This window comes from Nycticebus coucang, chromosome X, assembly GCF_027406575.1.
Source record: "Nycticebus coucang isolate mNycCou1 chromosome X, mNycCou1.pri, whole genome shotgun sequence".
Taxonomy (NCBI): Eukaryota; Metazoa; Chordata; class Mammalia; order Primates; family Lorisidae; genus Nycticebus; species Nycticebus coucang.
Genome location: NC_069804.1, coordinates 118,932,620 through 118,949,756, shown reverse-complemented (window position 1 = coordinate 118,949,756; position 17,137 = coordinate 118,932,620). Strand labels below are relative to the sequence as shown.

The following is a 17,137-nucleotide window of genomic DNA, read 5'->3' as shown; positions in this document are numbered from 1 at the left end:
TACTTGCTGAATTTTTGTCCTTTAACTCTCCTACTGGACGGGAGCCTCTGTGGACAACTGGCTTCAGTCAGCCATCTTGTCTTCTCCCATGCTCTTTAACATTGTCATGGAAGTTTTAGCCACCAAAATTAGGGAAGAAAGGGCCATCAAGGGTATCCATATAGGGTCAGAAGAGATCAAACTTTCGCTCTTCACAGATGATATGGTTGTATATCGGGAAAACACCAGGGATTCTACTACAAAACTCTTAGAAGTGATCAAGGAATACAGCAGTGTCTCAGGTTACAAAATCAACATTCATAAATTGGTAGCCTTTATATATACCAACAATAGTCAAGCTGAAAAAAACAGTAAAGAACACTATCCCATTCATAGAATTGTCAAAGAAGATGAAATATTTGGGAGTTTATCTAACAAAGGACATGAAAGATCTCTATAAAGAGAACTATGAAACTCTAAGAAAAGAAATAGCTGAAAATGTTAACAAATGGAAAAACATACCATGCTCATGGCTGCGAAGAATCAACATTGTTAAAATGTCCATACTGCCCAAAGCAATATATAATTTTAATGCAATCCCTATTTAAGTTCTACTGTCATACTTTAAATATCTTGAGAAAACAATACTTCATTTCATATGGAATCAGAAAAAAACTCGAATAGCCAAGACATTACTCATAAATAAAAACAAAGCAGGAGGAATCATGCTACCAGGCCTCAACTATACTACAAATTGATAGTGATCAAAACAGAATGGTACTGGCACAAAAACAGAGAAGTAGATGTCTTGAACAGAATAGAGAACCAAGAGATGAATCCAGCTACTTACCACTATTTAATCTTTGAAAAGCCAATTAAAAACATTCAGTGGGGAAAAGATTCCATATTTAACAAATGGTGCTGGGTGAACTGGCTGGCAACCTGCAGAAGACTGAAATTGGACGCACACCTTTCACCATTAACTAAGATAGACTCTCACTGGATCAAAGATTTAAACTTAAGACATGAAACTAAAAATACTAGAAGAGAGTGCAGGGAAAGCCTTGAAGAAATTGGTCTGGGCGAGTATTTTATGAGGACACCCCAGACAATTGAAGCAGCTTCAAAAACATACTACTGGGACTTGATCAAACTAAAAAGCTTCTGCACAGCCAAGAACATAGTAAGTAGAGCAAGCAAACAGCCCTCAGAATGGGAGAAGATATTTTAAGGTTATGGCTCTGACAAAGGTTTAATAACCGGAATCTATAGAGAACTCAAACTTATAAGCAAGAAAAGAACAAGTGATCCCATCGCAGGCTGGGCAAGGGACTTGAAGAGAAACTTCTCTGAAGAAGACAAGCGCATAACCTACAGACATATGAAAAAATGCTCATCATCTTTAATCATCAGAGAAATGCAAATCAAAAATACTTTGAGGTATCATGTAACTCCAGTAAGATTAGCCTATATCACAAAAATCCCAAGACCAGAGATTTTGGCGTACATGTGGAGAAAAGGGAACACTTCTACACTGCTGCTGGGAATGCAAATTAATACATTCCTTTTGGAAAGATGTTTGGAGAACACTTAGAGATCTAATAATAGATCTGCCATTCAATCCTATAATTCCTCTACTAGGCATATACCCAGAAGACCAAAAATCACATCATAACAAAGATATTTGTACCAGAATGTTTACTGCATCCCTATTCATAATTGCTAAGTCATGGAAAAAGCCCAAGTGCCCATCGATCCATGAATGGATTAATAAATTGTGGTATATGTACACCATGGAATATTATGCAGCCTTAATGAAAGATGGAGACTTTACCTCTTTCATGTTTACATGGATGGAGCTAGAACATATTCTTCTTAGTAAAGTATCTCAAGAATGGAAGAAAAAGTATCCAATGTACTCAGTCCTACTATGAATCCAATTCATGGCTTTCAGATGAAAGCTATAACCCAGTTACAACCTAAGAATAGGGGGAAGGGGGAAAAGGAGGGTAGGGACGGTGGGCAGAGGGAGGGGGATTGGTGGGATTACACCTGCGGTGCATCTTTCAAGGGTATATGTGAAACTTAGTAAATGTGGAATGTAAATGTCTTAGCACAATAACTAAGAAAATGCCAGGAAGGCTATGTTAACCAGTGTGATAAAAATGTGTCAAACAGTCTATGAAACCAGGGTATGGTGCCCCATGATCACATTAATGTACACAGCTATGATTTAATAAAAAAGAAAAAAAAGAAAGCTATAACCCAGTTATAACCTAAGAATACGGGGAAGTGGGGGGGAGGATGGGCAGATGGAGGGTGATTGGTGGGAATACACCACCAGATATCACAGGGATTATTTTTGCAAAGGATAAAATAGTACCTGTGGTGCATCTTACAAAGATACATGTGCAACTTATTAAATGTAGAATATAATTGTCTCAACACAATAACTAAGAAAATGCCAGGAAGGCTATGTTAACCAGTGTGATGAAAACGTGTCAAACTGTTTATAAAACCAGTGTATTGTGCCCCATTATCACATTAATATACACAGCTATGATTTAATATTAATAAAAAAATAAATAAATGTAACTGAGAAAGCTTATTAAACAACAACAACAAAAAAAAAAATTACACATCTGTTTCTATTGCAATAGTCCCTAGACCATGGATAAGGGTGTGCTGCTGTACTAAATTTCTTTACCTAGGCCTAGAAAGTATTAATAAGGTGGGTCCAGGTGATGTTTAGTAGTTCTAAAACCTAGAGATATCAGATCAACTTTGTTATTAAATATTAAATAATACTTCAATGGTTCTGGAAAAGAAGGCAAGATAATCCATAATTTTTTAAACAAAAATTATTTTAAAATTTAGTTATTTCCATTATATTTTCTTAAAAAAGTAAATCTTGGGCAGTAGCTGATTATAAACTGCTGTTTAAGAAGAATCAAAGTAAGACAATAACTGTCTTGGATGATAAAGATCTCATAATAGTCATGATTACAGACATTAAAGACATTAGGTTATTTTTGTGGTACACAATTTAACATATATAATTATTATTCAGAAACATTTCAAGGCCTACAAGAACTTTAGGAAAGTCACATAGTCTTGGAATAGATATTTATAATATATTTACATAAATATAACTCAAACAAAGTTAAATACCATTTCATATTTGACAATGTTTTTCTGTACAAGTTAATGTACCAGTAAGTTTGATTGAAATTTTAGTGGTTCTGTTATTAAAAGATATTTGAAGGTTAGAAAAATGAATCCAGAATTTTGTTCGTGGAAAGTTTGTCAAACATTACAGGTCTAGAATATTTGTTTAAATAGAATCTTAGGTCACCATAACACAATGGCTTTCATTTAACCAAGAGTGATAGTCATTAGAAGACTTTAAAGCTAGTGCAGGAAGTTATATGGATGTAAACCTTAATTTTCAAAGTTTAGCTTTGCTAGTGAGTCAAAAACCCAATAAAGATATCACAGGGATTATTTTTACAAAGTATAAAATCTTTGTCTCTCTTAGGCCAGTTGCCAAAGAGGTGAAGAAAAACCTGTGGTATAACTGAACCTTTGGTAATTGGTGGCTACTTCAGCTGTAGCTATTTTTATGATATGTTACTATGTTCTTAAAACATCTAAACTTTAATAATAATTTTGAAACTAGTTTAATTTACCAAAGGTTACCAAGGTCATGTGACCTAAAAGGTATTTGAGTTCTTTCTCAAATACTTGATAAAATATTTGGTTTAAGCAATTTTTTAAGTTTAGAGCTCTTTTTTGTATTTCAATAGTGAAACATTACATACACATGACATATTTAGACACACAAACATAAATATATAGACAGAAGTAGACATTTTTAGGTGACACAGGTAGGAAGCTTACAGTTTGAAAGCCCATAGCATACCAAGGAAACTTATAAGTTGCATGTAAAGTGCCAGTTTCCAGAAGTACTGGAAAGGGAGCCATAAGATCTTTTTTCTACTTGGGGGGGGCGGTAATTAGGAGCAAAGACTTGACATCCCAGTGACCAGAGAAGCTTCAGAATTCACAGGGTGTTTCTATTTTACTTCTCACTCTGATGATGGTAGGAAAGGAAAACAGAGGTCCTGAAAATTTAGGAAAAACAGAGGAAGTGGCTCCAGTGTTAGTTAAAATCAATTTGCTTACCTATGCCAGAGACAGAGTTACCTAAGGCTGGGACATCCCAGTGTGATGAAGTTGATCTTAAAGTTGGGGTCTGTCCATCAGACTGAAGCAATTCCAGCGGGTCCATGGCAAGAAGGATGCTGATTTAGAGGGACCACCAGTTTCAGAAGCAAGTACAGAAGCCACTTCCTGGGGCATTTTAACTTGAGGGACACAGAGTAGCAATAGAGGCAGAGCTTGGTTCCTGTAGGAGGATTTAGTCTTGGTGTCTTCTTGCCTGGGCCTTTTAAGTTACTCTATCTCTAGAAATCATTTTTTTCTTTATCACTGTATATGTAGTCTTTTTTATTTCAGATTAATGTGAGGGTGCAGATGATTAGGTTACATTGTTTGTTAGGTAAAGTCCAAGTTGTAGTTGAGCCCTTCACCTAGGAGGTGTGCCATGTACCCCTATGTTGTGTCCATTAGGTGAGAGCTTGCCAATCCCACTCCCTTCTATCCTTACCCTCTCCCTTCCCCCCACTTGAATTAAATTATGTTTTTATCTCATGTGGGTGTGCAGCTATTTGTCTACTGGCTTCATGTTAGTATTGAGTACACTGGCTATTTGCTTTTCCATTTTTGTGATACTTTATTAAGGAGAATGTTCTTCAACTCCAGGCAGGTTAATACAAAAGACATAAAGTCTCCATCTTTTTTATATTTTTTTATTTTATTGTTGGGGATTCATTGAGGGTACAATAAACCAATTACACTTGTTTGTTAGGTAAAGTCCCTCTTGCAATCCTATCTTCCCCCAAAAGGTGTGGTACACACCAAGGCCACACACCCCCTTCCCTCTCTCTGCTCTTCCTTTCTCCACCCCTCCCTCTTTCTTTCTCTCTCTGCTCTCCTTCCCCCACCCCTACCATGACCTTAATTGTCATTAATTGTCCTCATATCAAAATTGAGTACATAGGATTCATGCTTCTCCATTCTTGTGATGCTTTACTAAGAATAATGTCTTCCACTTCCATCCAAGTTAATACAAAGAATGTAAAGTCTCCATCCTTTTAAAGGCTGAATAGTATTCCATGGTGTACAAATACCACAGCTTGTAAATCCATTCCTGGGTTGGTGGGCATTTAGGCTGTTTCCACATTTTGGAGATTGTAAATTGAGCTGCAATAAACAGTCTAGTACAAGTGTCCTTATGATAAAAGGATTTTTTTCCTTCTGGGTAGATGCCCAGTAATGGGACTGCAGGATCAAATGGGAGGTCTAGCTTGAGTTCTTTGAGGTTTCTCCATACTTCCTTCCAAAAAGGTTGTACTAGTTTGTCTCCGTCTTTTTTATGGCTGAATAGTATTCCATGGTACATATATTCCAAAGGTTTTTTTTTAAGGTATAAAACATGTATTTATTATGATGAAAAATTCTGATCACTAACAACCAACAGACATCGGAGGGAACAACACTTTAAGATGATAAATGTATCTTTCCCAATGGACTTTCCTTTCTTGCTTTAACATTTACTGAGGATTCCTGCCCACGTCAATTAAGTCTATAAAATGACGGTTACAAATTTTCCAACTCCACCACTTCTTCTAATGTTTGTTATATCTTCATAAGAGGGGAGAAAGTTCCTTGCTATGGAAAATTCCCTGTCAAAGTGCCTATTGTTTTTATCCTTGAGTCAAACCACAGAAGTCTCAGATATTAAAAAAAAATTTGAATATGAATGACTTTTTTTCTTAGTAATTTGTGAAATGTTTTTCCTTTTTAACATGTCTCTATATTCTAACCCATGGAGCAGCAGGTCCCACTAGTGATCTGAGGGTAACATCTGCAACTCAGCATTCAGCTGTCAGTAGCACCATGAAATTGACTAGTGAGCATTTCTGCCATCAATTCCAATCATATGTATGGACCCTTTTTTCGATACGTCATTCCCACTGGAGACTTTTTATTAAGGCTTCATTCCTGTGGATGCATTTGTGGCACCACATGTTGTCTTCAAGATGTGGGGGTTTGAAAATTGCAGGCAGGAAACAGAAAGAGTGCGCTCACTTTCCCTGCCTGCTTTTCAGGAACCCAGGCTTGTCCTGCATGAAATTGCAGGTGAACCTAACCATCTGTTGTCTGCAGGGAGACTCTTCCCATGGGCCACACACCATCTAACATCACATTCCTTCTGCGGAGATTCCACTGCCTCTGTGGATGACTCAGCCGTTACTGCAATTCTGGCCCAGGAGGCCAAAAAAGCCTCCGGGGCAGAAGTTGTCACAACTGTATTAACTCCCTCAAGAAGAGAGGCAGACTCCAAGGCAGCCAAACCCCCTTCTTCAAGGGGAAAACCTAACCCAGGAACAAGAATTAGTGTAGGAGGATCAGTCCCCTGAGAACACATCCTTTGCTCAGAACCTTCTGGGGACATTTCTTTATTGTCCACATTTGACTTTTTTTTTTTTTTAGTGATTTCCAGATCTTGGCCTCTTTTGCTGTGCTAGGAATATCCTTTGATTTGGAAAAGCATGTGTGCACAGTCATGTACATACATCCAGTTTCTGGCCTTTGGGTCTCAGGCGTAATTGCTAGCACCAGGCCCATATAGTGTCCTGGTGAAGCAGATTAACTGGTGGCAGTTCACTGGGTAATGGAGGAATCGAAACCTTCTTCTGAGGTTTTGGGATGTAACTATGTTCTGCTTTCTTTTGGGAGCAGAACTCTTTGTTACTCTTGACAGATTTTTTTCATTTGGTCCCCTTTGATGAGGTTCCTAGTATAGCAGGTGCACTCAGATGACTCACAGCCTGCTGATCCTCTAAAGAACAAGTTTCTGCTGATACTTGGTCAAATCTATAACTCTCACATTCTTCTCTGGCCTTCTCTGTGGAGTTCCACTCCTTGCCTTTTGCGCTGTCCATACTTGAGAAGAGGAGGTCAATAAAACCAAAAGATTCTCCCCTGTTTCACAGTTTATTAATCCATCCATGGGTTGATGGACACTTTGTTGATTCTATATCTTGGCAGTAGTGAATTGAGCTGTGATAAACAATGTAGTGCAAATGTTCTTATGGTAAAATGATATTTTTCTTCTGGGTAGGTACCTAGTAATGTAATTGTGTGGTCATTAAGGATTCTTATAATTCTTTACTGGAAAACATTTTTTTTTTTTGAGACAGAGTCTCAAACTGTCACCCTGGGTAGAGTGCAAAGGCATCACAGCTCACAGCAACCTCAAACTCTTCAGCTTAAGCAATTATCTTGCCTCAGTGTCCCAAGTAGCTGAGACCACAGGTGCCCATCACAATGCCTGACCTCTTTTTTGTTGCAATTATCATAGCTGTTTTAGCTGGCCTGGGCCAGATTCGAACGAACCCACAAGCCTCAGTGCATGTGGCAGACATGCTTTGCTCTCAGGGCTGCTGTCAGTCCTGTTTTCTCTCCCTCTCTCTCTTTTTTTTTTCTTTCGCCTCCCCCATCCCACTTATCAAAGAACTTGGAAGTCCAGGTTTAAAATTCTGCTTGTGAAATCTGAGATCCCTTTTCAAGGCTTTAAAGTTTATGTTGAATATTGGGGTGAGGTGGGAGATGAATTACATTGCTAATATGGGTTGTCCCTCTCTAGTATCAGGTTATAAATTGTAAAGAAGTAAAAGGCTTGGGCAGCATCTGTGGCTCAAAGGAGTAGGGCACCAGCCCCATATGCTGGAGGTGGGGGATTCAAACCCAGACCCAGCCAAAAAGAAAAAAAAGAAGAAGAAGAAGTAAAAGACTGGATTTTCATTCTGGCTTGGGATGACTTACAATGGCTTGTGACTCCACAGCCTCCTGGAGAACAGCCAGGCTAGCATGGTGGAAATGGAAAAAGAGGAAGCGGTAAGAAGGGGATCCAAAAGAGAAACATCATCTGGAAAGTGAGGACAGTGAGAGAGATGCAGGAGTGGGAAGTTACATGAGGCAGGTAGAGTGAAGATCAGAAAGTCTAGAAGTTGAAATAAAGCTTGACAGTTGAGGACTTTAGACTCCGTACCAGCCAGCAATGATAGAAGGTCAAGTAGTAAAGTGGTATTTAAGAGATACATTCTCAGGTTAAATTTCCTGTGCCAAATTTCCAACCAAATGTCGCCTATTATGAGCAACTAGGAGAAAGAAAAAGGGAAGGACTTTAGGATGGTCATACATTGAGACACTAACACTGAGAGTCTGAGTGAGGTGTCCCCCACTAGATGACTTTTGAGGTGCTCGTCAGACATTAGGCATCCCCAACTCTGAGCCAGACCTGAAATGCAACATAAGATGCTGAACAGAGAGTGGGAATCCCTGAATCCTGATCCAGAGCAAAACCTAGAGAGGAGCTTCCCCAAAGCCAGAAATCCTGGGTCTGGGTGAAGTCAGGAAAGAGGTAGCCAGGAAGCATCCTTGCCAGGCACCTTTCCAAGAGTGGCAGATCAGGTCAGAGTTTCAACCATGGACCTGCTGACTCTTCTTTTGAGTGCATGACCATTTTCAAAGTCCTGAAGACCTACCAATTGAATAGAGGTACCAAAATGAAGTCCTGGGAGCTGTGCAGCAGAAGAGGGAGCAGTTTCAAGACCAAAGCAGAAAAGTGAGCTCCTCACATGGTGATAGAAAGGTGACTCAGTTTCTCGTCCCTGTCCAGGCTGTGAAATGTTAGGGTATTGTCTAGTGTATATGGGTTTAGAGAAAGATTTCTCCAGACAAACTTTAGGATTAAAAGAAACTTTATTTTACTTTTTCCAAGTGGAAAAGGGCCAACCTGGTGAAAGAGAGGGAGACAGTGTTGTCCAACAATTTAAAATTATATAAATGGCATGCAGATCAAGGAAAACAGATCTCTATGATAATAGTTTATGACCTCTCTTTCTCTGACAACACTTCTAAGTACTGTTTTTATAAATCCATGAGTTAAAATTAAAAGCTATTCAGGGACTGCAAACTAATACAAACTTTTTGGAAGGAAGTATGGAGAAACCTCAAAGAACTCAAGCTAGACCTCTCTTTTGGTCCTGCAATCCCATTACTGGGCATCTACCCAGAAGAAAAAAAAAAAAACAGTCTTTTACCATAAGGACACTTTAACTAAACTCTTTGCACAGTTCAATTTACAATTGCCAAAATGTGTAAACAGCCTAAATGCCCACCAACCCAGGAATGGTTTCACAAACTGTGGTATATGTATGCCATGGAATACTATTCAGTCATTAAAAGGATGGAGACTTTACATCCTTTGTATTAACCTGGATGGAAGTGGAACATATTATTCTTAGTAAAGCATCACAAGAATGGAGAAGCAAGAATCCTATGGTCTTGATTCTGATATGACAACAATTAATGACCTAGTATACGATGGGGGAGTGGGGGAAGGAGAGAACAGAGAGGGAAGGAGGGAGGGAGGGAGGGGTTTGGGGGAAGGTTACAGCAGACAGAGGGAAAGAGGGAGAAGGTGGGAGAAGGGAAGAGCAGAGACAGGGAAGGAGGGAGGGGTGGGGGGGTCACAGTGTGTGACACACCTTTTGGCGGCAGGACACAATTATAAGTGGGACTTTACCTAACAAATGCAATCAATGTGACCTGGTTCTTTGTACCATCCATGAATCACCAACAATAAAAATAAATAAATCAAAACTTAAAAAAGAAGAAGAAGAAGAAAAGAACCCCAATGAAAATTAGCCTCAGAGGGTGGCGCCTGTGGCTCAAAGAGTAGGGTGCCAGCCCCATGTACCAGAGGTGGCAAGTTCAGACCCAGCCCTGGCCAAAAACTGCAAAAAAAAAAAAGAAAGAAAGAAAAGAAAATTAGCCTCAGAAAAAATTGACACAGATCGAAAAGTTGAAGTATTTCACTTTGAACATAAATTAAAGTAAATTGGATGATTAAGGCTAAGTCCATAACTTTGCCTTCATTTACTATTCAAAACCCTCTGCATGGTTAATTTTATAAAATGTGAACATTTCTGACCATTATGATGCCATAATTAGGGTGACTGGAAGGGTCAAATGTCAAGATGGAAACATCAGTGAGTTGCAAGCCAGATGCAACGTTTTCCAAAATTACTTGATTACACACATCTTGATGTGGGGCATTGTTAAAATAGAAATTCTTAAGCCACACCTGTCATGATTGTTATTCAGTAAATTGAGGTGGATAGAATTTTTTTATCCGTATTTCACAAGGCTCCCAGGTGATTCATGTGATTATGCAAGTTTGTAAACGTTGTAGAGGACATGGTTTCTGATCTTGAGTCCAGGCAACTGCTATTAAATGTGAAGTCACAAACTCTACAAGTTTCCTTGCCTATAATATGATGAAAAGCTGAACTATTAGATTTATCTTTAATTATCAGTTTGTTAAGGCTCCTTCTAGATCTAAAAATCTGTTTGGGTGTAGTGGCTTATGCCTGTAATCCTAGAACTCTGGGAGGCCGAGGAGGGTGGCTCTCCTGAGCTCAGGAGTTCAAGAACATCCTCAGCAAGAGCAGGACCCCATCTCTACTTAAAATAGAAATAACTAGCTGGAAATTGTGGCGGGCATCTGTAGTCCCAGATAGTTGGGAGTCTGAGTCAAGAGGATCTCTTAGCCCAAGAGTTTGAGGTTGCTGTGACCTATGATGCCATGACACTCTACCCAAGGCAAAAGAGTGAGATGCTGTCTCAAAAAAAAAAAAACTTCAGACGTTTACTAGTTCATTTTTCTTGACTCTTTTTAGAGGAACTTCATGTCTATATCTTTTCATTAAGCCTATAATTATAATCATCCTTTTCTTAATATTTAGACCCTGCCCATTCAAAATTTTTTTTTATTTTTATTAAACCATAGCTGTGTACATTAGTATGATCGTGGGGCACCATACACTTGGTTCATAGATCGTTTGACACATTTTCATCACATTAGTTAACATAGCTTTTGTAGCATTTTCTTAGTTATTTTGCTAAGACCTTTACATTACCCATTTACTAGGATTCACATATACCCTTGTAAGATGCACCGCAGGTGTAATCCTATTAATCCCCCTCCTTCCCCCTCCCTCCCCTCCCTTTTCCCTTTCTCCCTATTCTTAGGTTATAACTGGGATATAGCTTTCATGTGAAGGTCCTACATTAGTTTCATAATAAGGGTGAGTACATTGGGTACTTTTTCTTCCATTCTTGAGACACTTTACTAAGAAGAGTATGTTCCAGCTCCACCCATGTAAACATGAAAGACGTAAAGTCTCCATCTTTCTTTAAGGCTGCATAATATTCCATGGTGCACATATACCACAATTTATTGATCCATTCGTGGATCGATGGGCACTTGGGCTTTTTCCATGACTTAGCAATTATGAATAGGGCTGCAATAAATATTCTGATACAAATATCTTTGTTATGGTGTGATTTTTGGTCTTCTGGGTATATGCCCAGTAGAGGGATTACAGGATTGAATGGCAGATCTATTTTTACATCTCCAGGAGTTCTCCATATCTCTTTCCAAAAGGAATGTATTAATTTGCATTCCCACCAGCAGTGCAAAAGTGTTCCCTTTTCTCCACATTCATGCCAACCTCTCTGGTCTTGGGATTTTGTGATATAGGCTAGTCTCACTGGAGTTAGATGATATCTCAAAGTAGTTTTGATTTGCATTTCTCTGATGATTAAAGATGATGAGCATTTTTTCATATGTCTGAAGGCCTTGCGCCTGTCTTCTTCAGAGAAGTTTCTCTTCAAGTCCCTTGCCCAGCCTGCAATGGGATCCCTTGTTCATTTCTTGCTAATGCATTTGAGTTCTCTGTGGATTCTGGTTATTAAACCTTTGTCAGAGGTATAACCTGAAAATATCTTCTCCCATTCTGAGGGCTGTTTGCTTGTTGTACTTACTGTGTTCTTGGCTGTACAGAAGATTTTTAGTTTGATCAACTCCCAATAGTGTATTTTTGAAGCAGCTTCAATTGCCCGGGGGGTCCTTCTCATAAAAAACTCGCCCAACCCAATTTCTTCAAGGGTTTTCCCTACACTCTCTTCTAGTATTTTTATAGGTTCATGTCTTAGGTTTAAATCTTTAATCCAGTGAGTGTCTATCTTGGTTAATGATGAGAGGTGTGGGTCCAGTTTCAGTCTTGTACAGGTTGCCAGCCAGTTCACCCAGCACCATTTGTTAAATAGGGAATCTTTTCCCCACTGAATGTTTTTAATTGGCTTGTCAAAGATTAAATAATGGTAAGTAGCTGGATTCATCTCTTGGTTCTCTATTCTGTACTAGACATCTACTTCTCTGTTTTTGTGCCAGTACCATGCTGTTTTGATCACTATCGATTTGTAGTATAGTCTGAGGTCTGGTAGCGTGATTCCTCCTGCTTTGTTTTTAATTTTGAGTAATGTCTTGGCTATTCGAGGTTTTTTCGGATTCCATATAAAACGAAGAATTATTTTTTCAAGATCTTTAAAGTATGACAGTGGAGCTTTAATGGGGATTGCGTTGAAATTATATATGGTTTTGGGTAGTATGGACATTTTAACAATGTTGATTCTTCCCAACCATGAGCATGGTATATTTTTCCATTTGTTAACATTCTCAGCTATCTCTTTTCTTAGAGTTTCATAGTTCTCTTTATATAGATCTTTCACATCCTTTGTTAGATAAACTCCCAAGTATTTCATCTTCTTTGGCACTACTGTGAATGGGATAGAGTCCTTAATTGTTTTTTCAACTTGACTATTGTTGGTATATATAAAGGCTACCGATTTATGAATGTTGATTTTGTAACCTGAGACACTGCTGTATTCCTTAATCACTTCTAAGAGTTTTGTAGTAGAGTCCCTAGTATTTTCCAGATATACAATCATATCATCTGCGAAGAGCAAAAGTTTGATCTCTTCTGACCCTATGTGGATACCCTTGATCACCTTTTCTTCCCTAATTGCGGTGGCTAAAACTTCCATTACAATGTTAAAGAGCAATGGAGACAATGGGCAGCCTTGTCTCCTTCCTGATATGAGTGGAAATAATTCCAATTTAAGTCCATTCAATATGATATTGGCTGTGGGTTTGCTGTAGATGGCCTCTATCAGTTTAAGAAATGTCCATTCTATACCAATTTTCTTAAGTGTTCTAATCATGAATGGATGTTGGATGTTATCAAAAGCTTTTTCTGCATCGATTGAGAGAATCATATGGTCTTTGTTTTTTAATTTGTTTATGTGCTGGATTACATTTATAGATTTATGTATATTGAACCAGCCTTGAGACCCTGGGATAAAACCGACTTCGTCATGATGTATGATGTGTTTGATGTGTTTCTGGATTCTGTTTGTTAGAATCTTGTTGAATATTTTTGCATCTATATTCATTAGCGATAATGGTCTATAATTTTCTTTTCTTGTTGGGTCTTTTCCTGGTTTGGGGATCAGGGTGAAGTTTGCTTCATAGAATGTGTTGGGTAGTCTTCCTTCTTTTTCTACCTTTTGGAACAGGTTGAGTAGTATAGGTACTAATTCTCCTTTAAAGGTTTGGTAGAATTCTGACATGAAACCATCTGGTCCCGGGCTTTTCTTTTTGGGGAGATTTTGTATGGTTGATGATATTTCTGAACTTGATATGGGCTTGTTCAACATTTCCACTTGTTTTTGATTAAGTCTTGGAAGGTGACGTGTTTCCAAGTAACGGTCAATTTCCTTCAGATTTTCGTATTTCTGAGAGTAAAGTTTCTTGTAATATTCATTAAGGATTTTTTGGATTTCTGAGGAGTCTGTTGTTATTTCGTCCTTGTTATTTCTGATTGATGAGATTAGAGATTTTACTCTTTTTTTCCTGATAAGGATGGCCAAAGGTTTATCTATTTTGTTCACCTTTTAAAAAAAACAGCTTTTTGATTTATTGATCTGTTGTATTATTCTTTTGTTTTCAATTTCATTTAGTTCTGCTCTGATTTTGGTTATTTCTTTTCTTTTACTGGATTTGGGGTTGCATTGTTCTTCCATTTCCAGTCTCTTGAGATGTCCCATTAAGTTGCTTACTTCCTCTTTTTCCGTCCTCCTGAGGAAGGCTTGCAGTGCTATAAATTTCCCTCTTAGAACTGCCTTTGCTGTGTCCCAGAGGTTCTGATAGTTCGTGTCTTCATTGTCGTTTTGTTCCAGAAATTTGGCAATTTCCTTCTTGATCTCATCTCTGACCCAGCTGTCATACAGAATAAGGTTATTTAACTTCCATGTTTTTGTATGTGTATGCAGATTCCTGTTGTTACTCATCTCAAGTTTTATTCCATGATTGTCCGAGAAGATGCATGGAATAATTTCTATTCCTTTAAATTTGCTGAGGTTAGACTTGTGACCTAAGATGTGATCGATTCTGGAGTAAGTTCCATGGGCTGATGAGAAGTATGTGTATTCAGTTTTGTTGGGATGAAATGTTCTCTAGATGTCAGCTAAATCTAAATGCTGGATGGTTAGATTTAAATCTAGAATTTCTTTACTCAGCTTTTTGTTGGAGGATCGATCCAGCACTGCCAAAGGAGTGTTAAAATCTCCGACTATTATAGAGTTCGAGGAAATCAAGTTGCTCATGTCTGTTAGAGGTTCTCTTATAAATTGAGGTGCATTCTGGTTGGGTGCATAGATATTAATAATTGAAATCTCATCATATTGAGTCTTACCCTTAACAAATATGAAGTGACCATTTTTGTCCTTCCTTACTTTTGTTGGTTTAAAGCCTATTGTGTCCACAAATAAAATTGCAACTCCTGCTTTTTTCTGGTTACCATTTGCCTGCAATATGGATGACCATCCTTTCACCCTGAGTCTGTATTTGTCTTTTAAGTTAAGATGTGACTCTTGTATGCAACAAATGTCTGCCCTGAGTTTTTGTATCCAGTCAGCTAACCTATGTCTCTTTAGAGGGCAGTTTAAGCCATTCACATTAATGGAGAGCATTGATAAGTTTGGTGAAATTTGGGGTATTGAGTTTTTTGAAAGTCCAGTGGCCATTTTTAATCATTTTCCCATTATGGAAGTTAGAGTTTGATCAGAAGTTTCTGAGTGAGTTTACTTTTGTAGTAGAGGATTGGGTTGGTTATTATGGAGGATAGGTCTGAGAATATCCTGAAGAGCTGGTTTAGTTATGGCAAATTTCTTTAGCATATTTATGTCATTAAAGTATTTAATTTCTCCGTCGTAAATGAAACTCAGTTTAGCTGGGTACAAGATCTGGGGTTGAAAGTTATTTTGCTTGAGGAGATTAAACGTTGATGACCACCCTCTTCTGGCTTGAAAAGTTTCAGCAGAGAGATCTGCAGTCGTTCTAATGTTCTTCCCTTTGAAGGTAATAGATTTCTTTCTCCTGGCAGCTTTGAGAATTTTCTCCTTCATATTAACTTTAGTGAAGTTAAATATGATATGCCTGGGGGATGTCTTATTGGGGTTGAGTCGTGCTGGGGTTCTGAAGCTATCTGCTATCTGAATTTCAGGTTCTCTAGGCATGTCTGGAAAATTCTCCTTCACAATTTCATGCAGAAGGGCCTCTGCGCCCAGTGAGGCCACTTCATCTGTATCAGGAATTCCTATGAGACGGATATTTGCCTTCTTCGAGTTATCCCAGAGCTCTCTGAGTGAGTGATCCATTTTTGCTCTCCATTTCTCTTCCTCTTTGAGAGTTTGAGAGCATTCAAAGGCTTTATCTTCGATGTCGGAGATCCTTTGTTCTGCTTGGTCCATTCTGTTGCTAAGGCAATCCACTGTATTTTTCATATTTTGAGGGCTGCAAATTCTTGTTTCAGTGTGTCTAAGTCTTTCATGGTTTTGTCTTTTTTTTTTCTTTTTTTTTTATTGTTGGGGATTCATTGAGGGTACAATAAGCCAGGTACACTGATTGCAATCATTAGGTAAAGTCCCTCTTGCAATCATGTCTTGCCCCCATAAAGTGTGACACACACTAAGGCCCCACCCCCCTCCCTCCATCCCTCTTTCTGCTCCCCCGCATAACCTTAATTGTCATTAATTGTCCTCATATCAAGATTGAGTACATATGATTCATGCTTTTCCATTCTTGTGATGCTTTACTAAGAATAATGTCTTCCACTTCCATCCAGGTTAATACGAAGGACGTAAAGTCTACATTTTTTTTAATGGCTGAATAGTATTCCATGGTATACATATACCACAGCTTGTTAATCCATTCCTGGGTTGGTGGGCATTTAGGCTGTTTCCACATTTTGGCGATTGTAAATTGAGCTGCAATAAACAGTCTAGTACAAGTGTCCTTATGATAAAAGGATTTTTTTCCTTCTGGGTAGATGCCCAGGATTGGGATTGCAGGATCGAATGGGAGGTCTAGGTTGAGTGCTTTGAGGTTTCTCCATACTTCCTTCCAGAAAGGTTGTACTAGTTTGCAGTCCCACCAGCAGTGTAAAAGTGTTCCCTTCTCTCCACATCCACGCCAGCATCTGCAGTTTTGAGATTTTGTGATGTGGGCCATTCTCACTGGGGTTAGATGATATCTCAGGGTTGTTTTGATTTGCATTTCTCTAATATATAGAGATGATGAACATTTTTTCATGTGTTTGTTAGCCATTCGTCTGTCATCTTCAGAGAAAATTCTATTCATTTCTCTTGCGCATTGATATATGGGATTGTTGGCTTTTTTCATGTGAATTAATTTGAGTTCTCTATAGATCCTAGTTATCAAGCTTTTGTCTGATTGAAAATATGCAAATATCCTTTCCCATTTTGTAGGTTATCTCTTTGCTTTGGTTACTGTCTCCTTAGCTGTACAGAAGCTTTTCAGTTTAATGAAGTCCCATTTGTTTATTTTTGTTGTTGTTGCAATTGCCATGGCAGTCTTCTTCATGAAGTCTTCCCCCAGGCCAATATCTTCCAGTGTTTTTCCTATGCTTTCTTGGAGGATTTTTATTGTTTCATGCCTTAAATTTAAGTCCTTTATCCATCTTGAATCAATTTTTGTGAGTGGGGAAAGGTGTGGGTCCAGTTTCAGTCTTTTACATGAAGACATCCAGTTCTCCCAACA

The 17,137-nt window shown here is 38.4% G+C and overlaps 1 pseudogene; it reads right to left on the bottom strand.

Moving 5' to 3' along the window:
• Positions 1 to 6,068: 6,068 nt before the first annotated feature.
• On the bottom strand, positions 6,069 to 7,049 carry LOC128576964 (developmental pluripotency-associated protein 4-like; annotated as a pseudogene).
• Between the last annotated feature and the right edge of the window lie 10,088 nt (positions 7,050 to 17,137).